Below are 27,635 nucleotides of genomic sequence, written 5' to 3' on the forward strand. Positions count from 1 at the left end.
ACTCTTATGCAAGACTTATTGATGCTTGTCTTGAAAGTACTATTCATGAAAAGTCTTTGCTTTATGATTCATTTGTTTACTCATGTCATTACCATTGTTTTGATCTCTGCATTCATTACATATGCTTACAATAGTATTGATCAAGATTATGATAGCATGTCACTCCAGAAATTATCTTTGTTATCGTTTACCTGCTCGGGACGAGCACGAACTAAGCTTGGGGATGCTGATACGTCTCCGACGTATCGATAATTTCTTATGTTCCATGCCACATTATTGATGATATCTACATGTTTTATGCATACTTTATGTCATATTTATGCGTTTTCCGGAACTAACCTATTGACGAGATGCCGAAGGGCCGGTTCTTTGTTTTCTGCTGTTTTTGGTTTCGGAAATCCTAGTAAGGAAATATTCTCGGAATCGGACGAAATCAACGCCCAGCATCTTAGGATTGCATGAAGCTTCCGGAACACCCGAGAGCCGCCGGAGGGGGCCACAGGCCCACCAAACAGTAGGCCGGCACGGCCAAGGGGGGGCCCGCGCCCCCCTGTTGTGTCATCGCCTCGTTGACCTTCTGACGCCGCCTCTTCGCCTATATAAAGGTCCCTGACCTAAAACCTCGATACGAAAAAGCCACGGTACGAGAAGCCATCGCGAAGCCAAGATCTGGGGGACAGGAGTCTCTGTTCCGGCACGCCGCCGGGACGGGGAAGTGCCCCCGGAAGGCTTCTCCATCAACACCACCGCCATCTTCATCAACGCTGCTGTCTCCCATGAGGAGGGAGTACTTCTCCATCGAGGCTAAGGGCTGTACCGGTAGCTATGTGGTTAATCTCTCTCCTATGTACTTCAATACAATAATCTCATGAGCTGCCTTACATGATTGAGATTCATATGATGATGCTTGTAATCTAGATGTCATTGTGCTAGTCAAGTGGATTTTACTTATGTGATCTCCGGAGACTCCTTGTCCCACGTGTGTAAAGGTGACAAGTGTGTGCACCGTGTGGGTCTCTTAGGCTATATTTCACGGAATACTTATTCACTGTTATGAATGGCATAGTGAAGTGCTTATTTATATCCCTTTATGATTGCAATGTGTTTTGTATCACAATATATCTGCGTGCTACTCTAGTGATGTTATTAAAGTAGTTTATTCCTCCTGCACGGTGTAATGGTGACAGTGTGTGCATCGTGTAGTACTTGGCGTAGGCTATGATTGTGATCTCTTGTAGATTATGAAGTTAACTATTGCTTTGATAGTATTGATGTGATCTATTCCTCCTTTCGTAGTGTGAAGGTGACAGTGTGCATGCTATGTTAGTACTTGGTTTGGTTATGTTGATCTGTTATGCACTCTAATGTTATTTAAATATGAACATTGAATATTGTGGAGCTTGTTAACTCCGGCATTGAGGGTTCGTGTAATCCTACATAGTTAGTGGTGTTCATCATCCAACAAGAGGGTGTAGAGTCTAGTATCTATCTATTTATTCTGTTATGTGATCAATGTTGAGAGTGTCCACTAGTGAAAGTATGATCCCTAGGCCTTGTTCCTAAATACTGCTATCGCTGCTTGTTTACTGTTTTACTGCATCTTTACTTCCTGCAATATTACTACCATCAATCGCATGCCAGCAAGCACTTTTCTGGCGCCGTTACTACTGCTCATATTCATTCATACCACTTGTATTTCACTATCTCTTCGCCGAACTAGTGCACCTATTAGGTGTGTTGGGGACACAAGAGACTTCTTGCTTTGTGGTTGCAGGGTTGCATGAGAGGGATATCTTTGACCTCTTCCTCCCTGAGTTCGATAAACCTTGGGTGATCCACTTGAGGGAAACTTGTTGCTGTTCTACAAACCTCTGCTCTTGGAGGCCCAACACTGTCTACAAGAATAGAAGCACCCGTAGACATCAGGAAGCTCCCCAAGGTTTGTGCACAAAACTAGACAGTTTGCATTGGAGTATAAAGTGCACAAACATGGAATCATCACTCCCATAATATCATTCAAAACAAAAGAGACCAAGTGAATCAAACTCTAATGATCACCACAAAATAGTGCCGTAAATAAAATGAGAAAGCTCCCCAAGGTACATGCATAAATTAAAATGTTGCATTTGAATACAATATGCATAACATGGAATCCTCACTTCCTCATTACCATTTAAAAACACAAACATTTGCAATAGATCATAGATAGAAAAATAAGCTTAACACTTGCAATAAACAAATGATTGAGCAACAAGTAACATGCACCATAATAATAGGCTCAACCAAGAGAATATGTGAAAGGCATGACAAAGCATATTATAAGACTATTATATGGATGAGCAAAAAGCATCATCATAGTCTTCAATGAATTATATTGCTTAGCATGACCAATCAACATGCGACAAATAAATAAGATATCAAATGGAGATGCATCATCTCTTATGTGTATAAGTTTCTCTAAGTGGACAAATCACTAAGATAATTATCCACAAAGAAACATGCACACACAAAATCACACAAGACATATAGCATGATATCCAAGACGAAGTCATGCAATATACCAATAAGAATTTTTTCCTTAATAGCATGGCCAAAGGCTCAATTTGATCTTATTGTACATTCATGAACTTCAATCACAAACATCTAGAATACATCACAAATATCAACAAGGGATAGAAGATAGTTTGGATGCATTTGAGAAAGGCAACAAGTATCACAAACGAGGATACCAAAAGAAATAACTAATTTTGCACTTTCATCTATATTGCACACGTGAGAGCCTTGAGGAATTGATATGCAATAAAATTGCTAGATAGGCATAGTTGGGATGGATGAATCATGAGCATGATTTAAAATACTTCCCAACAAATGCACTCATCTCAAATTACTCACATTCACAATAAAGAGGTTTCATAGAAACTTTTTCAAGAAGCACAATATTTGCAAATCAAGAGATTCATGCCAAGATGCAACCATAAGGTTGGATACAAGAAAAGTATGCATGAGAAGATACTTGTTACCGAGATAGCATTGGTGTGGATGTAGTAGATATGTGTTCGTTGACCATCCTAGCTTGCCTCATGTTGCTATTGAGTCACCACTTCTTTCCAAGAGTGAGCCAAGCATCCAATGCATGTCCATTGTACCTAACACAAAGGTAAGTACAAAATGGTCCCCAAACTAATTGGGTCCGAGGTAGTTAGACACACTACAACATATAGGACAAACTCCACAATTCTATGTGCATATATATATGAAATTGAATATCATGCACATCTTAGCCAAATTAGGATTTGATGGATTTTACCCTATATATTGGATCAAAGAAAGTAACACACATGCCATAAGATATACATATATTAAATATGCATGCACAATACTTTCAAGAACCAAAGGAAGATACAATTTGGACAAAACACCAAATAAATCAAGAGACAATGGTTGCCCAAATTATATCAAAGAATCAAATCAACACAAGATTGACTCCAAAGACTTATCTCATTATAAGAAGCTAATTAAGCCTAAGCACAAAGGAATGAGATAACCAACTCCCAAGAGAGCAAGGTTCCAACAAATAAACCAAACCCTCGACACTTCTTATGATGGCACAAAGTACCAAAAAGAAAATTTTATATCTCCCAAAATCAAATTTTTGATAATGATCAAGACATGTTAAGCATTCTAACAAATATAGGAGAGCTCCCCCAAGATTAGTGCATTATCTAGGATTTTGCATATGAATACAAAATGCACAAAACTAGGATCATTACGCTACCTATATCTACTAAAAATGCTAAGAAAGTTTGAATAGACAAATTAGATCCATAAGATGCAAGGAAGACACATGGGAGTCAAAGCACAAAAAATTCATGGCAATAAATAAGGCAATTTAAACACAAGAGCCAATGTAAATATGATCAATAAAAATCTACCTCATAATAGATTGCCAATTGTCCTAGGACAAGAGGTATTAGGAAATATTTCCCGGTGGTAGTTTGTAAGTATATGTAAGATCATATTTACAACAAATAAAGCATATGTTAAAAGATAAGATTTAACCATCATGCAAAGAGAGTTTCTTGATAGCTTCAGTTAGTCATACCAACATGCAAAGCAATTAATAGTATTCATACCAACATGCAAAGCAATTAATAGTATTCATACGAACATGCAAAGCAATTAATAGTATGACTTGAAACACGTGGTTTTTCAAAAATGTATTGAGGGACAAGTTGTGAAAAGCCATCCCAAGAAAAACTTTCACAAATAAGATCCACAAAGATATTAGCAATTAAGCCATTTAAGCAAATTAGAACTTGTTTGAGCAAACATGCCACATAGGAGAGAGATAATTTACGGTATCAATTCTATGTGACACAACCTCAAATGTTCACATTTTCTAGGCTTGTAATATGCACAAAGCTTATTACTCCCCCATAATGTGATAAGGAATTTATTTTCACAAGAGGCAAATAAGATCCAACAAGAGATATTAATGGACATTAGAATTTGAATTTCTCATGAATATGACATACCACATAAAGACTAGATAATCTTGCAATATCAATTCTAAGTGATATTCCTCATGTACACACATTGTTAGGATCATGAAATTCCCAAAGGAATATCAGTCCCCCAAAACGGGATAGTCCATTAATCGCTCAAAAGAGCCATATAAGAAACAACAAGATGCAAAGTGGCTCCAATAAAAACACAAATACATGGTGTGCAACCCAACATGCATATACTTGATTTCTCAAGAAGAACAAGTAGGAAGCACAACATATACAAACACATGTTAGGAACAAAACTAACATATGAAAAGGGGCGAGTAACTTTCAATATAAATGAGTTGAGCACATGTTACCGCAAGGAGGAACATTGAATATATGATAGAAGCAAGATAACCAAGACTTGGCTTGAGATAATATAAATGATGAAGATCCCTTAATTCTTCATGATGTAGCCAAGTCTCCAATGCCCTCCAACAAGCACCTATTGATCAAGTTTTGGATTGTTGGTCCCCAACTAAGTTGGGTCCTAAGAGGTTAGTCACAATAGGCTTGGCAACCCAAATGGTTCTTTTCTTGACACCACTTTGAGCACCAACAAATTTGGCAAACACATTGCCACCCTCATCCTTACGAAGAGAAAAAACATTATCAATGGTGATAGAGTTGGATGAGGTACCGAGTGCAAAAGGAGGAGATGTGGCCCTTCTCACGGCATATGTAGCAAGTTCTTTTCTTCTCCTTCTTCTCACTAGGTTTCTCCACAATGGGAGAATTGGCTTGCTTATTCTTGGGAATTGGCATTTCTTCAACTTGAGGTTGAATATGAGTTTGAGCTTGAGGCCGCTTCCCTTTTTGCTTCTTCTTCAAAGGGCAAGATCTAACATGGTGCCCTTCAATATTGCACTTGAAGCAAACAATCTTGGCCGGGTCTTTGACTTGTACTTGGCCCTTCTTATTCTTGTTGTTCTTGGACTTGTTCTTGTTTTTGGATTTGAATCCAAGTCCACTCTTGTCATTGGGGAATTGTTGCACACTCAACATCGTGCCAAGTTTGCATTTCCCTTCATGACTCTTTACCAAGTCATTCTTCAAAGAAGTGACTTGGGCCTTGAGATCTTTGATTTCCTCTACATGGTTAGTAACAACACAAGTACTAGAGGAAGTAGAATCTTCATTGTTAGAGCAACAAGGCAAGGAAGATAATTCATCACAGGATTTAGCAATATTATGAGTGGATGAATTACAAGGACTAGCACATGGCAATATAGCATTTTGGGTAGTAGTGCTAGTATCCACATGAGGCTCACAAGGTGTTGCCTTTGATATGATAGCCTCATGAGCTAACTTTAGCCTATCATGAGAAGCTACAAGATCCTCATGGGAGCTAGAAAGCTTTCCATGATTTTCTTCCAATTTCCCATAATTTCTAGTTAGCAACTCAAGTTGAGCCCTTAGCTCAACATTCTCCTTCAAGATAGATGCTTCACAAGAAGTAGAGTTAGTAGCACAAGCATCATCACAAGACATATTAAGAAGAGAGGGTAACATAGCATGATCTTTTAAATAGGAAGCTTGAAGTTGCTCATGGGACTTGGTGAGGATAGAGTGTTCGCTCTCCAAGACCTTGTGGGCCTTGTCTAGATCATCTAGATCCTTAACAAGTTTATCATGACCAACACCAACTTTGGGATTTTCCCTTTTAAGCATTTTTACTTGAGATTTAGCATGGTCTCTTTCCTTAGTGAGTTTAGAAACTATTTCATTTTGAGGCACTTCAAGGGTTTCAAGTTGCTCTTCAAGAGAGGCTATGGTCTCTTGTTCTTCTTCAAGATCATTCTAGGGATGCTACATCGTTGGCATACTCTCGTTAAAGAGCACCCTTTTTATCAATAGCGTTCTCATGCATCCAAATAAGTTTTTGGCTCTCAATAGCGGTAGTCAAGATTTCAAAGAAGTGAGTGCTAGCAATTTTATCTTTGCAAATAACCTTGAATACGCTCTTACCCTTATCGCGTAGAGAGACAACCCAATCCTCTTCTTCATATTCATCCTCATCCTTATCACCACGAGAAATATTAGGTTCCATGGTAGGAGGTACCGTGGAACCCTTGGTCATAAGGCATATATGAGGACCGTGAGATAAAGATGAGGAGTTACTTGAGGCTCCTTTCAAGATCTTGTCTTGACCAATAGAATTTTTGGTTTCCTCTACATTGTTAGTCACATAACAACTAGAGGAAATAGAAGCATTTTTATCATGGTCACAAGACAAAGAAAGCATATCATCTTGAGATTTATTCAACAAACTTACACATGATATGCAAGGACTATTAACACAAGCATGTAGATGATTTATAGTGCTATATGTGTTTATGTCCATAGATGAAGCATTGCAATGAGATAGAGGTGAAGAATCATCAATATTAAGCTCAATATCAACATTGCAATTTTCATCACCACTCACCATATCATTACCTTGTGTCTTGCCACACATTGGTGGTGTGGTTGCTCGATGCACACCAACGCCACAAAGGTCTCACCCCAAGATGCGGTACTCACACCACACACCGAGCACCACGAAGGCGCCTCACCTAAATCTCCGGTGACCCTCGCCACAAAGGCCTAGGTCACGGTTCCACTAAGGGATTTCCTTCGAGGCGGAAATCGGGCCTTACACAAAGATTGGGGCACACATCCACAACTTAATTGGAGGCTCCCAACAAATCGCCACAAAGGCCTAGAATCCGTCTAGGGTTCCAAGAACCCAAGAGTAACAACTTTCTTGCTTTCACCTCCACGAATCACCGTGGAGAACTCAAACCGATGCACCAAATGCAATGGCAAGAAAACCACAAAGATGCTCAAGTCCTTCTCTCTCAAATTCCAACAAAGCTACAAAAGCTATTGGAGGAATAAGAGAGGAAGAACAAAGGAATTCACAAAGAACACCAAGATCAAGATCTAGAGAGTTCCACTCACAAAGAGATGGATTTGATTGGTAGAAATATAGATCTAGATCTCCTCTTCCTTTTCCCTCAAATGGATTCAAAAATCATTGGAGGAGTAGAGGGATGTGGGAAGCTCTCAAGGTCAACAATGGTGGAGAGCCAAAGAAGGAAGAAGAAGTGGGGAGAAAGAGGAGGAAGAAGGCCTTAAAAGGGGTCTCAGATTTCTGCCCGTTGGGGCCAAAATCGCGACAGGCCGGCAGTGTCGGCATTGTTCCACCGGCAGTGCCGGGGTGGCCGGCAGTGCTGGCCTTTTTCCACCGGCAGTGCCGGCCCGGCGGCAGTGCAGGGGTGTTCCCGGCGGCAGTTCCGGCCCCCCAGTTTTTGCCCAAACACCCGATACGAAAACCTTAAGAACTTTTTCATCCGGACTCCGATTTTGATGATCTTGGGCTCGTTTCGAAGCTAGTAACAAGATCTACAAGATCATGCAGGGAACCATCATAGTCCAGTAAGGTAGGATAGAAATAAAAGACGAAAGGTTTGACCTATCTAAAAAAGACATACCGGTAAAACCTCCAACCTCGAAAATACAACAAGTTGAGTTAGGAAACTCGGATTTAGGTGAAACCAATTTTGTTGTAAAGGGGATGACAAGAGCTACCCCACAAAGAGTGAAAAGATTAAGAACAAGTGGGGTAGGTTTTTCTATGTATTTTAGAGTGAAACCTCTCAATACGAGAAACCGATAAAAACTCCAATATCGAAAACGCAACAAGTGATTCATGCGGAATCCTTTTTCGATGAACTAGAGCTTGCTATGGAAGTAAGCACAAGCTCTAAAACATCACATGGATAATATCCAAATAACAACCAAGAAATATGATGATGAACCAAACTCGAAAACGCAACAAGTGATCTATGCGAAATCTGTTTTCGATGAACTAGAGCTTGTCATGAGAATAAGCACAAGCTCTAAAACATCACATGGATAAGATCCAAATAACAACCAAGAAAGATGATGAAAGGATGCAAAGGTTTGAGCTATCTCCGAACTATACGATCGAGTTACTCACTCGAGAGCCCTCTTGATAGTACGGCAACTAAACTATAAACCGGTCTCCAACTACACCATGAGACCGGTGAGAAAGAAACCCTATCAAGAGCAAATCTTAACCTTGCGCATTCTACTTGAGCTTGATGATGATGGTCTTGACCGCAACAAGATGGAACGCCTTTCTTGATTGTGCTTGCTTGACAAAGTCTTGTGGATTGCTCCCCCATAATCCACCATGGGAGAGCTTCTTCTTCGGTGCAACTTCATATATCCATGAACAACATATGGATGGCAAGACTCAAGCAAAGGATCTTTTCGAGATGGCTCATCTTGAACTTGCACTTCATTTCTTCATTCTTCATCATGTTGATGTCTTGAGATAACTTGAGGGCTCACTTCATCTTCATCTTCAAGACATACTTGACACTTGATATCCTTCATCAATTTCTTCTTATTGCAACCTTGAAGCCAACATATGGTTCAAGCATTGTCTATGGACAACTCCTACAAATATAACTCAATGCAAACATTAGTCCATAGGGATTGTCATTAATTACCCAAACCACACATGGGGGCTCCATGCACTTTCACCTACCTCCCGATTTTACGAAATAATGTTTAGTATACGTGCTCCACCTCATGGACAATCGACAAAGACTTAAAAAATCAGAGTTCTAGCGTGTACGGGTGCAACAATGGCATATTGCGTGAAACAAGGAGCAAATAAAAAGTCTTGGCCCAAGTACTTTACTTTTGCTACTGCGGAAGCTGACCCTAGGGGGAATTAGAAAAGTTACCGAAAAAAGGCAAACTGTGAAGCACGCCCACACACACCCAATTGAGTTTGACATTTCTTGCAGTTCAGTGTCACAACGTACAAATTTAGTAAGAGTATAATGGAACGAGTTAGGAGCCCTCACAGCGCTTTGGAGACCTGTACCGTCCGATCTGATCCATCTACGCTCCAGATCGTTGCACTACTGGAGCTTGCCGCTTCATTAATTCGTAATAACTAGGCCGGTCAACATTGAAGGGCGGCTACGCCGCGGGTTGAGCAGGGCATTTTTTGGTTGATTGGGCTGAAACGTGGAACTCTCAAACATTCTAACATGTTTATACCCAAGGTCCGTTCGCTCTCTCTCGCTCATTTCCTATTCCGTTCCTCTTCCTGCAACAGATGTGATGCATACGCGCACGGCGGTGGCAAGGTACCGGCAGTGCAGGAGGCCAAATCCTTCCATAATTTCGTTCCGACTGTCGATCCTAATTTAGGTGTCCATGTCTCTTATTCGTTCAACCGGCCTGACCCAGATCTTGATCTCTTTATCCTCTTCACACAGGCAATTTGCACCACCGATTTCGACCTCTACCTGCAGCACCCACCGCGACTAGGTAGCTCGCCCGACGGAGATGCCGCTAACTCGGCATTCCCGGGCGCACTGTTGTCCAACGCCCTGGCGCCCTTCCGCATTCCCTCCACGCCGGCAGTTCCTCCCAAGCAGGTACAGCTCGCCTGACCCCCTTGTGTGATATGCTTACTTAATCCCCTGGCAACCACCAGCCCTATTTGCAGGAGATTGAAGTACTTTGGTAGGGACTAAAGACAAGATAAGAAAAAAAATTGATTGCTAGACTATCATATTTGTTACAGCACCTACTCTGAATGTTTTAGTCGTTGAATCCTGATTCCAAGCCAATCTATATTAGTGCCATTTTTTTTATTTTTGCTACTCGCTCGGATCCATATTATTTGCCACTAAAATAGATGTATCTATAATTAAAATGTGTTTAGATACATCTATATTAGTGTAAGTAATATGAATCGGAGGGAGTATAATAAGATAGTGTACTATCATTGTATACTGAAAGAAGTTAGAGAACAGAAATGAATGTCAATATTGCATCTTTCTCTCACTGAAATCAGATAATGGTACTATGATAGTCACTGAACCAGCAATATAGTTGCGCTATTTCAGATCAGTTGAGAATTTTTCTTACACTGATTGAATTAATCTATCTTGCAGCCACTTGCATCATCCCCAAGATGCTCCCTGTTGCCAGATGCATCTGCCGCCGCGCCGAGTCTGAAGGTGGTGCTGTAGATCCGCGACAACAAGCAGATGTATAGCAATAGCAAGAATTTTACTTTTGCAAGTTCCACAACTCGCTTGTTTTTTCTGGAAAAATTACCCTTAAAAATTCTAACTTTTGACTGTATGGTCTGATTGTATGTATTTAGTAGCCAGTGATAGATATTAATTTGATTAGCGCATTCCAATCACTAATCTATTTCTTTGAATTCAGTTTACTGGTCAAGTTTGCCCCTCGAGAAAATGGGTTATGCATGGAGAAGTGGCCTTGAGGTAACACATCTTGCCGTAGTTGTTTCCACATACCGTTCTAACATTTTGTATTTGGTCAAATAACGGAACTACTGTTTGTCCATTTGTACACATCCTGCAAATTAAGAAGAAATGATTATTGAATGTCTGCTACTTCCAGGGAATGTTCGTGTGTGGTTCTTTTTTATCCATCTTGATTTTTTGTAGCAGATTATAGAAGTTAATATGATGGTTATCTATTGACGTTATCCTCTTGTCTTTTTCTACTGTACACCTCATGTTCAAGATGTGCATCTGATAAAATTGGAACGATACAATCAATAGAAAAAGGCATGTTGCTGGTTTATTTTAGAATTTTAGGTTAGAGAATGGAGATATCTACTATGCAAGTTTAACTTGTTTCCAGAATAAGTAATAGGTTTGGGCTGGGACATGTCAATTTAGAGCCTATACTTTAACATCATTGTATACCAGGAAGACCTCTTTCTCTTAGAGATGATCTTTTATTGGTGGTTTCTACAGAAGAATACAATGCCTATTTGTTTTGTTGTCTCTACAAGAATATGCAAGATATCAGGAGAAAAGCTGGTCTTACACACGACTATTCTTATGTAGACAATTCTACAGTCCTAGCAGAAATTATCTAAATTACTGGCTAGGAATAAAATATAATTGCTCACTGACTCAAGTTTTTCATATGGCATATGCAGGGAAACGAAGGAAAAGTTCACTTCCTTATGTCACTATTACATATTTACATATCTCGTGCAAGATAAGCAACTAGACCACTTCAGCTACACAATATTTTGGTATTATGTTAGTTTTGTGACATAAAATGCATATTTGACTGCTGGATAAGTAGTTCAAGCATTTCAATAGGCATAGATTTGGTATCTACATCATGCTATGTTCTGGTACTATTTTACAAAATATATTTGAAAGGTTTACGGAAATGGTCACTGTATATAGATATCTATTTTATAAGTATTTATTCTCAGCAATTGCAAGAACACCTTTCTGGATCTAAAATGAGGTTTTAATTCATTCGACGTTCACAAGGTTGCTTTTCTATTTTGATGGAAAAAACAGGAAGAGAAGCTATGCCTGCACTTAGCATGATTGTTGTGAAATTAGCAACCTGGTGTTTCTTGTATTGTCCTGCCATCTACAATGGTCTAGCGATCTGCTCACTACACATCTTGGGTAATACTTGTGATCAAACCTATTACATATTGCTCCATTGTTTCTTGTGCAATGTTGTGTCTATCAATGATTTGGATGGTTTCATTCCGTCTTGTTGATTTTCGTGATATTATACATCAAGCTATGAACATATACCTTTGCACTATCTACATCCAGACATTGTATCAAAATATTCAAGGTTCCTCAAATATTTATATTTTCTAATTATTACAAACAAATCCATGTTCTCTAGCATCGTGTATTTCTACTATTAATATTTTATTGTAAAATGGACGGGCGCGGCAACGCGCGCCATCATAGTCTAGTGTAGATCTACAACGTGATACCTAGCCGGCCGACCGGCCACAATGATCGTGCCAGTCGTTAGGAACCTAACAATAGAGGTAATTTAGACAGTGATGAGCAAGACGTGGGCGCCCACTGGGGATGAGGAACATAAGCTATGACCTTTATATAATTTGTATATTTTTTGTATGGATTTCAATTTAAATTCAACGATGTCGAATTTTTCTTTTTTTCTCTTGATTTAGCTCCATGCTTTAAGCTTTGAGCCTTTTGTCATGGATTCACCCATGACTACAAGTACAACGAATGAAGACAAATTATAAATACACATAAGACAACATACAAGTACATATAAGACATAATACAAAGCATACAAAAGACATGGTACACCAAAGGACAAGTGTACTAATAACCGAAGCACACCGAAGTACAAATGTATTGAAACCTGAAGGGCGCGTTTGGAAGCCTGGGCCGATTCCTGGCTTACTTGCGCAGTGGTGCAAGCACACTTGCGCGTCCAGAACGAGCCACGGGCCAAATTTGTCATGTTATTTGTTAGGTCGGGCTGCATTGGCTGAGCTGAAAAGGCTTTTCTATTTATTTATCTGCAGCCAGCCAGAAATCTCGATGGAGATAAGATTAGGCATGTTTGGTACCATCCAGGCATGCCTAAGGTTACATCTTCTCTACAACGGGTAGCCTTACCATGCTCTCACCTCCCATCACACATAAATCACAATTCATGATAGTTGCAAACTTACGAAGCCTTAGAGTTCACGAAATCAGCCCTAGCTACTACGAATGGTAGTTCATAACACGATGCTTCGTAGCTACTACGAATTGCAGTTTATCATAACGGGGTCGTTCAACATACGGGGATCGAAAAGGGTTTCGGGAAACAGGGGATCATAGGGGAGATATTCTTCTTCACTTCTTCTCAGATGGTGGTGTTGCCTCTGGCTTCCCATATTGCGTATGCCCACTCTTGTCTCTTCACCTTTCAGGCATCATTGTCGCCTACGTCCACGCCATGGCCGGTATCTACTTCATCAAAAGCGACAGCCTCTTCGAAGAACTCATCCTCGCCCCAACCTAGGATCCAGTTGTGAAGAATGCAGCAAGCAAGGGCCAACTTTACTTGAGTGTCAAACGTGTGGAACCGTTTCTGGTCAACGACCTTGAACATGTTCTTCAATGCAGCAAAGGCTCTCTCAATGGTGACTCTAAGGCTTGAGTGTCTCAGATTGAACAACTCTCTCGCATTCATAGGTCGGTGCTTCACAGAGAACTTGTTGAGGTGGTACCTTGTTTTCCTGAAGGAAGGTAGAATTCTAGGTCGACATGCATATCCAACATCTCTAAGGTAGAACTTACCCTCAGGGATTTGCAACCCATCAGGCCTTGACAAGATGTCGGCCAGGATGCTCGCATCATGAGCTGAACCCTCCCACCCAGCAAGCACGTAGGTGAACCTCATATCGAAATCCACAGCTGCTAGCACGTTCTGGATGGTGTAGTGCTTCCTCCCGCAGAATGCTGTAGACATTGATCTCGGTACCTTTGTAATAACATGAGTACCATCAATTGCCCCAATGCAATCCTGTAAAAAAAATTAGCACACAGTCATGTTTCTAACAGTACCACACATCTGATAGGTAGAAGGAACATGATTTTGTACTCAACCTAAAATAGGGGAACCACCTATAGCTGTTCTTGATCTTGGGTGGTGTGTTCAGTGATGCTGACTTGATCATTTCATCTCTCAGCTCCCCAATTGCGTACTAACCTGTTGGAAGTACCGAGAGATAGTCTCTGTGGATCGCTTGAATGTGCTATGGATGACTCTGAACCTCTGGTTATGACCCACGATATGAAGAAACATTGCGACTTGTTCTTCGACAGAGGTGTGGATGCTATCAGTCAGCAGTCATCTACCCTTGAATGTTTTCACAAGTGCATAGAAAGAGGTTCTTCTCATCTGTAGCATCTGGATAGCCTCTACGTCGTTGCAGTTGTAGATGTGGTTTAGGTTGGCAATCTGTGGTGACCCGGCATACCACTGCATGGTGTAGTATGCAAGTCTGATATAACACCAATGAAACAATGTTCCACTAGTATTATATCGCTCAGAGTGGTACAACAGAAACATATGCGGGTCCAAGGCATGTCTATAGAATTACAACACTGACTCTTTACAAAAGATCCACACAGCCTCCTACTTTACAATGAGGTAAACTGCAACTAAACTCCAGAAGAACGACTCATGATCTAATATTATCACGGACTCTTGATGGCGTGTATTTCACACGTTCGTTGGGCAACCCCAAGAGGAAGGTATAATGCGCACAGCAGCAAGTTTTCCCTCAGAAAGAAACCAAGGTTTATCGAACCAGGAGGAGCCAAGAAGCACGTTGAAGGTTGATGGCGGCGGGATGTAGTGCGGCGCAACACCGGAGATTCCGGCGCCAACGTGGAACCTGCACAACACAACCAAAGTACTTTGCCCCAACGAAACAGTGAGGTTGTCAATCTCACCGGCTTGCTGTAACAAAGGATTAACCGTATTGTGTGGAAGATGATTGTTTGCAGAGAAAATAGTAAAAACAAGTATTGCAGCAGATTTGTATTTCAGTATTAAAGAATGGACCGGGGTCCACAGTTCACTAGAGGTGTCTCTCCCATAATTAAGATAAAAGCATGTTGGGTAAACAAATTACAGTCGGGCAATTGACAAATAGAGAGGGCATAACAATGCACATACATGACATGATAAGTATAGTGAGATTTAATTGGGCATTACGACAAAGTACATAGACCGCCATCCAACTGCATCTATGCCTAAAAAGTCCACCTTCAGGTTATCATCCGAACCCCCTCCAGTATTAAGTTGCTAACAACAGACAATTGCATTAAGTATGGTGCGTAATGTAATCAGCAACTACATCCTCGGACATAGCGCCAATGTTTTATCCCTAGTGGCAACAGCACAACACAACCTTAGGGGTTTCTGTCACTCCCCCAGGTGTCAATGCGGGCATGAACCCACTATCGAGCATAAGTACTCCCTCTTGGAGTTAAAAGTAAAAACTTGGCCGAGCCTCTACTAGAAACGGAGAGCATGCAAGATCATAAACAACACATGTATAATAACTTGATAATTAACATGACATGGTATTCTCTATCCATCGGATCCCGACAAACACAACATATAGAATTACGGATAGATGATCTTGATCATGTTAGGCAGCTCACAAGATCCAACAATGAAGCACAATGAGGAGAAGACAACCATCTAGCTACTGCTATGGACCCATAGTCCAGGGGTGAACTACTCACTCATCACTCCGGAGGCGACCATGGCGGCGTAGAGTCCTCCGGGAGATGATTCCCCTCTCCGGCAGGGTGCCGGAGGCGATCTCCTGGATCCCCCGAGATGGGATCGGCGGCGGCGTCTCTGGAAGGTTTTCCGTATCGTGGCTCTCGGTACTGGGGGTTTCGTCACGGAGACTTTTTATAGGCGGAAGGGCAGGTCAAGAGGCGGCACGGGGGCCCCACACCATAGGGCCGCGCGGCCAAGGGGGGGGGCGCGCCGCCCTATAGTGTGGCCCCTCCGTGGCCCCTCTTCGTCTCTCCTTCGGACTTACGGAAGCTTCGTGAGAAAATAGGCCCCGGGCTTTGATTTCGTCCAATTCCGAGAATATTTCCTTACTAGGATTTCTGAAACCAAAAACAGCGGAAAACGACAAGCGGCACTTCGGCTTCTTGTTAATAGGTTAGTTCCAGAAAATGCACGAATATGAAATAAAGTGTGCATAAAACATGTAGATATCATCAATAATGTGGCATGGAACATAAGAAATTATCGATACGTCGGAGACGTATCAGCATCCCCAAGCTTAGTTCTGCTCGTCCCGAGCAGGTAAAACGATAACAAAGATAATTTCTGAAGTGACATGCCATCATAACCTTGATCATACTATTTGTAAACATATGTAATGAATGCAGCGGTCTAAAAAATGGTAATGACATGAGTAAACAAGTGAATCATAAAGCAAAGACTTTTCATGAATAGTACTTCAAGACAAGATCAATAAGTCTTGCATAAGAGTTAACTCATAAAGCAATAAATCAAAGTAAAGGTATTGAAGCAACACAAAGGAAGATTAAGTTTCAGCGGTTGCTTTCAACTTGTAACATGTATATCTCATGGATAATTGTCAACATAGAGTAATATAACAAGTGCAATATGCAAGTATGTAGGAATCAATGCACAGTTCACACAAGTGTTTGCTTGTTGAGGTGGAGAGAAATAGGTGAACTGACTCAACATAAAAGTAAAGAGAATGGTCCTTCAAAGAGGAAAGCATCGATTGCTATGTTTGTGCTAGAGCTTTTATTTTGAAAACATGAAACAATTTTGTCAACGGTAGTAATAAAGCATATGAGTTATGAAAGTTATATCTTACAAGTTGCAAGTCTCATGCATAGTATACTAATAGTGCCCGCACCTTGTCCTAATTAGCTTGGACTACCGGATCTTTGCAATGCACATGTTTTGACCAAGTGTCACAATGGGGTACCTCCATGCCGCATGTACAAAGGTCTAAGGAGAAAGCTCGCATTTTGGATTTCTCGCTTTTGATTATTCTCAACTTAGACATCCATACCGGGACAACATGGACAACAGATGATGGACTCCTCTTTAATGCATAAGCATGTTGCAACAATTATTATTCTCATATGAGATTGAGGATATATGTCCAAACTGAAACTTCCACCATGAATCATGGCTTTAGTTAGCGGCCCAAAGTTCTTCTCTAACAATATGCATGCTCCAACCATTAAGGTGGTAGATCTCTCTTACTTCAGACAAGACGGACATGCATAGCAACAAACATGATATCCAACAAAGAAAAGTTGATGGCGTCCCCAGAAACATGGTTATCGCTCAACAAGCAACTTAATAAGAGATAAAGTGCATAAGTACATATTCAATACTACAATAGTTTTTAGGCTATTTGTCCCATGAGCTATATATTGCAAAGGTGAATGATGGAATTTTAAAGGTAGCACTCAAGCAATTTACTTTGGAATGGCGGATAAATACCATGTAGTAGGTAGGTATGGTGGACACAAATGGCATAGTGGTTGGCTCAAGGATTTTGGATGCATGAGAAGTATTCCCTCTCGATACCGGGTTTAGGCTAGCAAGGTTATTTGAAACAAACACAAGGATGAACGGTACAGACAAAACTCACATAAAAGACATATGGTAAACATTATAAGACTCCATACCGTCTTCCTTGTTGTTCAAAACTCAATACTAGATGTTATCTAGACTCTAGAGAAACCAAATATGCAAACCAAATTAGCAAGCTCTAAGTATTTCTTCATTAATGGGTGCAAAGTATATGATGCAAGAGCTTAAACATGAGCACAACAATTGCCAAGTATCAAATTATCCAAGACATTTTAGAGTTACTACATGTATCATTTTCCAATTCCAACCATATAACAATTTAACGAAGAAGAACTTCGCCATGAATACTATGAGTAGAGCCTAAGGACATATTTGTCCATATGCAACAGCGGAGCGTGTCTCTCTCCCATAAAGTGAATGCTAGGATCCATTTTATTCAAACAAAACAAAAAACAAAAACAAACCGACGCTCCAAGCAAAGTACATAAGATGTGGCCGAATAAAAATATAGTTTCAGGGGAGGAACCTGATAATGTTGTCGATGAAGAAGGGGATGCCTTGGGCATCCCCAAGCTTAGACGCTTGAGTCTTCTTAATATATGCAGGGTTGAACCACCGGGGCATCCCCAAGCTTAGAGCTTTCACTCTTCTTAATCATATTGCATCATACTCCTCTCTTGATCCTTGAAAACTTCCTCCACACCAAACTCGAAACAACTCATTAGAGGGTTAGTGCATAATAAAAATTCACATGTTCAGAGGTGACACAATCATTCTTAACACTTCTGGACATTGCATAAAGCTACTGGACATTGGTGGATCAAATAAATTCATCCAACATAGCAAAAGAGGCAATGCGAAATAAAAGACAGAATCTGTCAAAACAGAACAGTCCGTAAAGATGGATTTTATTAGGCCACCAGACTTGCTCAAACGAAAATGCTCAAATTGAATGAAAGTTGCGTACATATCTGAGGATCATGATCATAAATTGGCGTAATTTTCTGAGCTACCTACAGGGAGATAGACCCAGATTCGTGACAGCAAAGAAATCTGGAACTGCGCAGTAATCCAAATCTAGTACTTACTTTTCTATCAAAGACTTTACTTGGCACAACAAAACATAAAACTAAGATAAGGAGAGGTTGCTACAGTAGTAAACAACTTCCAAGACACAAATATAAAACAAAAATACTGGAGTAAAAACATGGGTTGTCTCCCATAAGCGCTTTTCTTTAACGCCTTTCAGCTAGGCGCAGAAAGTGTATCTCAAGTATTATCAAAGGGTGGTGCACCTACAGCGGGGTTTGGAGTTTTCTCAACCATGCATAGTATATTGGATACATAAGTTTCAGCGTCTCCCTTTTCATTAGTCTTGGGCTTGCTACTCTCATCGAACAAATTTTCAGGAACAAGCCAAGCATAGTTATGTTCTAGTGCATCATTCATAGCTAGGAGTTTACATGGTATTGGTGCTTTGATCTCTCCACCATCATTAGTATTTTTAGTGTACCTTATTCTATCCATATCCATTTTCTCATGGAGACTAACAAAATTAGTATGAGAACCAAGCATATTAAATTTAGCAAAAACCTTTCTAGCCTCTCTTGCTAGACCACCAAATTCTCTAAGAAGGGTTTCTAATACAAAATCTTTCTTTTCCCCCTCTTCCAAATCACCAAGTGTAAGAAACATGTGTTGGATTATAGGATTGAGATTAACAAATTTAGTTTCCAACATGCGAACTAAGGCAGCGGCAGCAATTTCATAAGTGGGAGCAAGTTCTACCAAGTGTCTATCTTCAAAATCTTCGAGTGGTACTCGACATGAGTGAAAAATTCTTCTATATTGTTTCTCCCAATTATAGACCCGCGTCCTACCGGTATGTTCTTTGTGGTAAAATTAAAAGGAAACATGATGAATCAAGTAAGGTAAATGCAAGTAAACTAATTTTTTTTTGTGTTTTTGATATAGCAAACAAGATAGTAAATAAAGTAAAGCTAGCAACTAATTTTTTTGTGTTTTGATATAATGCAGCAAACAAAGTAGTAAATAAAATAAAGCAAGACAAAAACAAAGTAAAGAGATTGAGAAGTGGAGACTCCCCTTGCGGCGTGTCTTGATCTCCCGGCAACGGCGCCGGAAAAAGAGCTTGATGGCGTGTATTTCACACGTTCGTTGGGCAACCCCAAGAGGAAGGTATGATGCGCACAGCAGCAAGTTTTCCCTCAGAAAGAAACCAAGGTTTATCGAACCGGGAGGAGCCAAGAAGCACGTTGAAGGTTGATGGCGGCGGGATGTAGTGCGGCGCAACACCGGAGATTTCGGCGCCAACGTGGAACCTGCACAACACAACCAAAGTACTTTGCCCCAACGAAACGAGTGAGGTTGTCAATCTCACCGGCTTGTCTGTAACAAAGGATTAACCGTATTGTGTGGAAGATGATTGTTTGCGGAGAAAATAGTAAAAACAAGTATTGCGGCAGATTTGTATTTCGGTATTAAAGAATGGACCGGGGTCCACGAGTTCACTAGAGGTGTCTCTCCCATAAGATAAAAGCATGTTGGGTGAACAAATTACGGTCGGGCAATTGACAAGTAGAGAGGGCATAACAATGCACATACATGACATGATAAGTATAGTGAGATTTAATTGGGCATTACGACAAAGTACATAGACCGCCATCCAACTGCATCTATGCCTAAAAAGTCCACCTTCGAGTTATCATCCGAACCCCCTCCAGTATTAAGTTGCTAACAACAGACAATTGCATTAAGTATGGTGCGTAATGTAATCAGCAACTACATCCTCGGACATAGCGCCAATGTTTTATCCCTAGTGGCAACAGCACAACACAACCTTAGGGGTTTCTGTCACTCCCCCAGGTGTCAATGCAGGCATGAACCCACTATCGAGCATAAGTACTCCCTCTTGGAGTTAAAAGTAAAAACTTGGCCGAGCCTCTACTAGAAACGGAGAGCATGCAAGATCATAAACAACACATGTATAATAACTTGATAATTAACATGACATGGTATTCTCTATCCATCGGATCCCGACAAACACAACATATAGAATTACGGATAGATGATCTTGATCATGTTAGGCAGCTCACAAGATCCAACAATGAAGCACAATGAGGAGAAGACAACCATCTAGCTACTGCTATGGACCCATAGTCCAGGGGTGAACTACTCACTCATCACTCCGGAGGCGACCATGGCGGCGTAGAGTCCTCCGGGGGATGATTCCCCTCTCCGGCAGGGTGCCGGAGGCGATCTCCTGGATCCCCCGAGATGGGATCGGCGGCGGCGGCGTCTCTGGAAGGTTTTCCGTATCGTGGCTCTCGGTGCGGGGGTTTCGTCACGGAGACTTTTTATAGGCGGAAGGGCAGGTCAAGAGGCGGCACGGGGGCCCCACACCACAGGGCCACGCGGCCAAGGGGGGGGCCGCGCCCTATAGTGTGGCCCCTCCGTGGCCCCTCTTCGTCTCTCCTTCGGACTTCCGGAAGCTTCATGAGAAAATAGGCCCCCGGGCTTTGATTTCGTCCAATTCGAGAATATTTCCTTACTAGGATTTCTGAAACCAAAAACAACGAGAAAACGAGCAAGCGGCACTTCGGCATCTTGTTAATAGGTTAGTTCCAGAAAATGCACGAATATGACATAAAGTGTGCATAAAACATGTAGATAACATCAATAATGTGGCATAGAACATAAGAAATTATCGATACGTCGGAGACGTATCAACTCTATTTGTAGAGTATTTAACTAGCTATAGAGGCTATGAATAGATTCTAGCTAAATAGGAGCTAGGTTTAGGGAACTAGTCCCCTTCTACTGCTTAATCTAGGTTTTCTCCATAGTGGATGTGGTATACGACTCTTCCGAGCGGGTTCTCGTCCCTTGAAGTAGTTGTTGACTTCTCGGTCTTCGAGTTGTACTGTAGATCCTCCTTCGTGGCCTCCACATCTAAGCAGGGGATTTAAGAGTGGGATGAGTACGAGCGTACTGAACAAGTTCATTATAGGAAAGAGGTGTTTAATGCACTAGCTACGTCATTAGACCAAAAAGTCTAATACCAATGAAGGTTTTCATAACCATTTCTTCAAAAGGTTGCTTTTATTCAGAAGAACTATGTCCGTCAGCCTTCACCGGTTTACTAGAACTTCATGGAGTTCCTTTCCGACAGCGTTCGCAGTTCCATATCCCGGAACAGGGAGTGACAGTCACGATTCATTACACTCTGCAGAGGTGTGTTGCTTTACCCATAAGAGATCTTAACCTTGGTGCCAACCGAGTCTAGTTCTCGTCCACACTTCCTTTGGTGTGAGGCCCGGTATAAGGTCATAGCCAATCATATTCCTCTGCTACCTCATACACCCACCCTTTGCTGCAAACTCCGACCCTGGGTCCTCTCCGGTGTACTTATACCAATTAAGGATGGCCCCCGACCACGACAACAGTTCTGGGCTAACTACCATGAACTCCTTCGCCGGGAGATGCAACCCATCATAGACCGCAATAACCGTGGGGACTTTAGGCTTCCCCAGCCCACCGCTTGCTCCTCGGGCTACAAGTGTCTACGGACAATGCCGTGGGGACTTTAGGCTTCCCCCGCCCACCGCTTGCACCCTTGGAATACAAGTGTCTATGGTAAAGCGCATCCGTTGATGTACAAGAGGTGGAAATACAATTGACTATTCCGTCCCACTCCAGATCTTATGGTTAACACGGGTATTATGGCACAAGAATCACTAGACGACATTTGTTGTTTAATCCTAGATGGATATAAACCCTTGCAATGGAACCTCCACCATATCAACACAATCCATGGTTCCATTGCCCACCACATAGTCATATTCATAGTTATGAAAATAGTGGTTTTGCTTTTTATGCAATAGTGATTAACATAGTACTTTGCAAGTAATTTGGTAAAAATACTCAAATGACATGAGCAAGCGATGAACTTGCCTATCTTGACTGCAAGATTATGCAGACAAGGTCTTCGATACGCAATAACTCCAAATTCTGAAATAGCATCATCGTCCGGTAAGGACGATGTTTAAAAGATTGGCAAGGATGCAATAATGCATAAGTATGAGATGCAATTGTTCTAAGCGTGACCTAACCCCGATGATTTTGGATCAGTGAGTTGTAATGATTGGTTCGGGGTGTGTTGCACTTTTAGAGTGATTCACATACAAGGTTCTTATTAAGGATTGGTTGCTTGGTATCATAAATAGGTGCTGTAATATATCATAATAATAACACTAATAGCGCACAATAATAACATTTGGTATAATCCTAGCATGTAATGAATAGTGGTTGGTCTTAGCACTATATGGCATGGTTAATGATTAATTATCATATACTTCAAAAGAATAACTTTTGAAGAACATGTTCTTTAATAAAGAACAAGTATGATTATTAGGGTTGTGGAGTTCTATGGTTTACTATGGTTTCAACTAGTTTCTGGAGTAAGTATTAGATGGATCACAACATAGTTGGATTCATCAGCAACTAGGCTTGATTGGTTTTACTTAAGCATAAGCAACTTAAGCAATTAATTATACATGGTTGCTATCATGGTGGGTTCATCTTGCTGGTGATAGCTAGCTAGGATTTATAGGCCCTTATAAGCAGGATTGATGATGATTCTTTATTTACTTCAAAAGAATAACTTTTGAAGAACATACTTCTTAAATAATAAGAAGTATATCAATTAGGGTTGAGGTGATCTAGGTTTTACTGTTGGTTCTATTAAGTAAGGAATAATTGGCTCCTTAAATAGGGTGGTTGATAAGTATCCAACACTAGTAGGGTTTAGTGGAATATGGTTAGGTAATGCTCAAGATTTGGCATAGTTGCTCCTGAGGTTCATCTCATTGGGGTGATGCTAAGCATGGATATCTAAGTTTGGTGTCTCAGAGATAGGAACTAGGGTTGGTCCTATTTGATCAGCTAAGCATGAACACATGTAATTCCAATATATTAGAGATGGGTCTCTATTATTTTAGGAAGACTTGGCAAGGGTTTAGTTGCTACTATGGATCTATGATTGAAAAGAAAGTATCATGATCACATGTTCTAACCTAGGGTTTAGGTTAGAAGCAAATTAAGGTTCACATGAAATAGTGGTCCTAGGGCTCCTAAATGGATTAGGGTTTTTAGGGTTCCACATAAAATGATGGAACAACTACTTTATGTATAAAAGAACTAGGGTTTCCTAATTACTATATAGTTCTATGATTAATAACTTCATTTTAAAGTTGAAGTTGTTAATAACTTCAAAATAAAATAATATTCAATTTGGCTTTTTATTATTTTTTAAATAATTTACTAAGTAGGGTAATTATTAATCAGGGTTTAAATTTCCACTAATAAAAATTGAATAGGATAAAAAAATAAAGAAAATTAGTTTTCATGTTTTCTTTATTTGCTTACTGGTCTTATTTATTTTATAAATGTTTTCTTAATTTCTGAATTTTAATTGTATTTAAAATTAAAGGAAAAGGCTTAATTAACCAGTACTAAATAATTGAATTTTTATTAAAAATAAAAATTTCATATTATATTTTTATTGGATAGAGTTTACTTTTCTAAGAATTTTGATGTATCATTTATATTTTTAGCTATATTTAATTTTCTATGATTTGTCAAAGTTTCAGATATTTCCTGGATTTAAATTCAAACGGTTAATACTTAAGTTACCCATCTAATCTACCCACCCAGTCACTGACTGGTGGGCCAATTCCACGTCAGCTGCCACGGTGGCTTGACTGGGTCAAAATAGACAAAGTGGCTAGAGAGGCTCACTGCCGGCGATCGGACGGCGACGGCGCCGCCGTTCTAGGGTTTGCGCGGACGGGGTACTAACTCCATTCGACTCAGTACGCCACGGTGAATCGACTGGTACCAGCGCCGCCCCTAATTGGTCGCCGGAGCTCGCTCGCCGGCGAGGCCGAGCGGCAGAGGTCACGGACCAACGGTGCTGGGCATGCTACGGAATGTAATCGAGCGAGCCAAGTACACCATGAGGTTCAATAGCTCACCAGGAGCACGTAGCGCTTGACGGCATGGTCGATGGAGGTCTGGCTCGCTGGATTTAATGGCGCCGGCCATCGGAGAAGATGGAGTCGACGACGGTGCTACGGGTCACCACTGCTCGATTCCTTGTGCAGGTATAGCAAGTCGACGATGGCGGTGAAGATGGTAGCCACGTCGGGGCTTGGGGAGGTTCCTACCGGCGGCGATGAAGATGGGCGGGCTAGCTAGGGTTTCGGGCATGATGAAATTTTGAGCAGAGGAGGAAGAAACCGGGGCTAGGGTTCATCGCAGGCCTTTATACGACGTCAAGTCGCGCCTCGTCACGAAGTGGAGCAAGGGGAGGTCGCCAGCGCGAGGGAGAAGACGAGCACGTCTTCGTGCTGGCCTCCAGCACACGAAGAGGATGAGGACGACCCTCTCCTCTGTTTTTTTAGACGAAGGGGTACGGGGTGGCCTGTTGGGCTGGTGCTTGGGACGGAGTGCTGGGCTGCCTCGTGGACTACTGATGGGCTCCGTTGCTGGGCTCTACTGGCCAGGTAAGTCCATTTCTCTTCTCTCTTTTCTTATTTCTGTTTTTTAATTCTATTTGAATTCAGGTTTGAATTCATATTTTAATTCTTTTCTATTTTGCAGGTGTCTCAATTATGTTAATTCAATGAAGATGTAATGACTATTTCACCACTATTTCAATTGAAACAAGTATTTTGTATTAAATTATATTGCATACTAATGGGTTATTCAAAATAGCCATTAGGCATGATGTTATATCCTCATTTAAATTTTATGTTCTTCTTGTGTATCCATCTGTTTGTATTGTTAGGTTTGCTACTTTTAACTTAAGGTATTTGAGAGGTTGTAGTAAGACTTGGTTTCAATTTAGGGAATTGGTCACTTGCACATGATTTTATGTGAGTACCAATATATTAGAGTTTTATAGTATCTATGATAAACCCCTTGTTAAGGTTAATACTTATCATTATCTTTGAAAGTATTCATGTATGTATTGTTTCAATCATGGTTGATATTAATTATAATGATAAGTGGTGGGTAAGTGTTTCATCACCACACATGTGTTTGAATTATGGAATTTAGCATTAGGTGTTTCTTATGTTTAATAATTGAAGCATAAGGATTAACTAGTGAGCAATTATAGAGTTCTAACTATATTCACCTAATGATGCATGGTTTGGAACTTAGTTGTGGCTTAGGTTTTAGTTGTGATCACTCAAGTGATACACAAACTAGGTTTAAGACATAATTCTAGATTATAGAGATGAAATGACACCATCTTTGTATCTGCTAAGGTTCTAATCTCCCTTAACAAAAATGGTTATTTTCTTAATTGTTAATGTTCTCCCTTAGTTACTAAGGATTTGAGAATTGGTTTTATCTTCTACCCATTAACTTCTATTATTATCCTCAACTTATCATTATAGCAACTAAAGTAGTTATGGTTCTTTTTATAGTTAACTTTGGTCATATGGATGTATGGTTTCTCACCATATAAAGTATGGAGTTTTACTCTAAGGTTTTCTTAGGTCCTTTAATTGAGGAATAAATTGAATATAGATGTGATAGGGTTCTACTTATGATCACCAAGTGATTCACAAGTTGGGATTGAGATATAAGCCTATGGTTGCTTACTATTGATCTCCCTATGATTTCATGTGGTGAATAATATCTACTAATCATACAAGTGTTAGCATTTGGATTATTCTCCTATTTCTTCAAAGCATGGTCATGGATTAGGCATGATCCACTTGTTCTTAATATCCTTACCTCAAATTCTTAGGGTTTATGGTCCCTACACAAGTTATAATGATCAAGGTTAGGCTTCCTAAGGATCTCTCATTAAATGGGTTTCTCACTTCTATGATCAAGCATTGTCTTGATCAATTAAGGTATAGCACTTCTATTTTACTTTCTAGGATGAACATGGTCATGGTTGTCTCAATAGTTTTATATCCCAGGAAAATGCCGAGATATTCTGTTAGGGTTTTACTTAAGCAATGTTGATATACTCATCTCGGTATATGGATAGTTCTCTCCCTCAAATTCAAGTGTTGCCTCAACTAACTTGAGTGTAGCACCATAGCTTGAGCTCTCTTTCATAGGAATAGTTATTCTAGAGTTTATGGTGTACTCCTAATATTTATTTAGGTAGCTAAGCTAAAGATTCAATTGTCTAACTTAGTTGAATTAGTCCTATCCTTATTTCACTAATTCCTGGATATAGTCTTATTCCATTTGGTATTTGGTTATCTCACCACTCCAAGATTAAAGGGTTTACCTTCTAATACTTTAGTTCAAAGGTTGTCCTTGATTCCTTAATAAGTAAGGCTGGAATTGGTATGAATGGTCTCTCTCATTTTGTGAAGGACTTTAATACTAACTTAAGTTTAGGCTCCATAGGGATTGATGTGGTCACCAATAGTCTATGGTTAACATAAATGGATTCTCTCTCTAGGGAATATCTTGAATAAGATCCTAGGGTTCTCTCTCAAAGATAATGATTTGAATTCATGGATTTATATCCAAGGTTTAACTCAAAGTTTGTTATTGCTTCTCTAGTAAATATCATAGAACTCTCACTTCTCTAGGTTTGATGTATAATAATATGTAATAGAGAAGAATTATATATTTCAGAGTGGATACTCATTGTCTTGTTTCCAAGATTGGAATAAAATGAATACCATGAGGTTCATGGTAGCATCAAAGATTAGTTTAAGACATGGAAAAGATAAGTGAAGAATGGTTTGTCCATTTATTGTTACTTGATTTCCAAATAGAGGTATGTTCATATGTTATGAGAAGGAATTCCATGTTTATGATCTTTAATAAAGATCTAGTAGTTGATCCTTGATTAATAAGTTCTTGTGTTGATTTTATTTCCATTTGGTCTAACCCTTAGATCAAATTATCTCTACAAAACAAGGTTTTAGCAAAGTCACATTGAGGTTTATAGCGCTTGACTTGATGAGCTACTTCAATTCCACCGAGGTTAAGTGAAAGCAGTTCTTTGTATTTTACTTTAAAGCG

The sequence above is a fragment of the Lolium rigidum genome, chromosome 3 (assembly GCF_022539505.1).
Source record: "Lolium rigidum isolate FL_2022 chromosome 3, APGP_CSIRO_Lrig_0.1, whole genome shotgun sequence".
NCBI classification, from domain to species: domain Eukaryota; kingdom Viridiplantae; phylum Streptophyta; class Magnoliopsida; order Poales; family Poaceae; genus Lolium; species Lolium rigidum.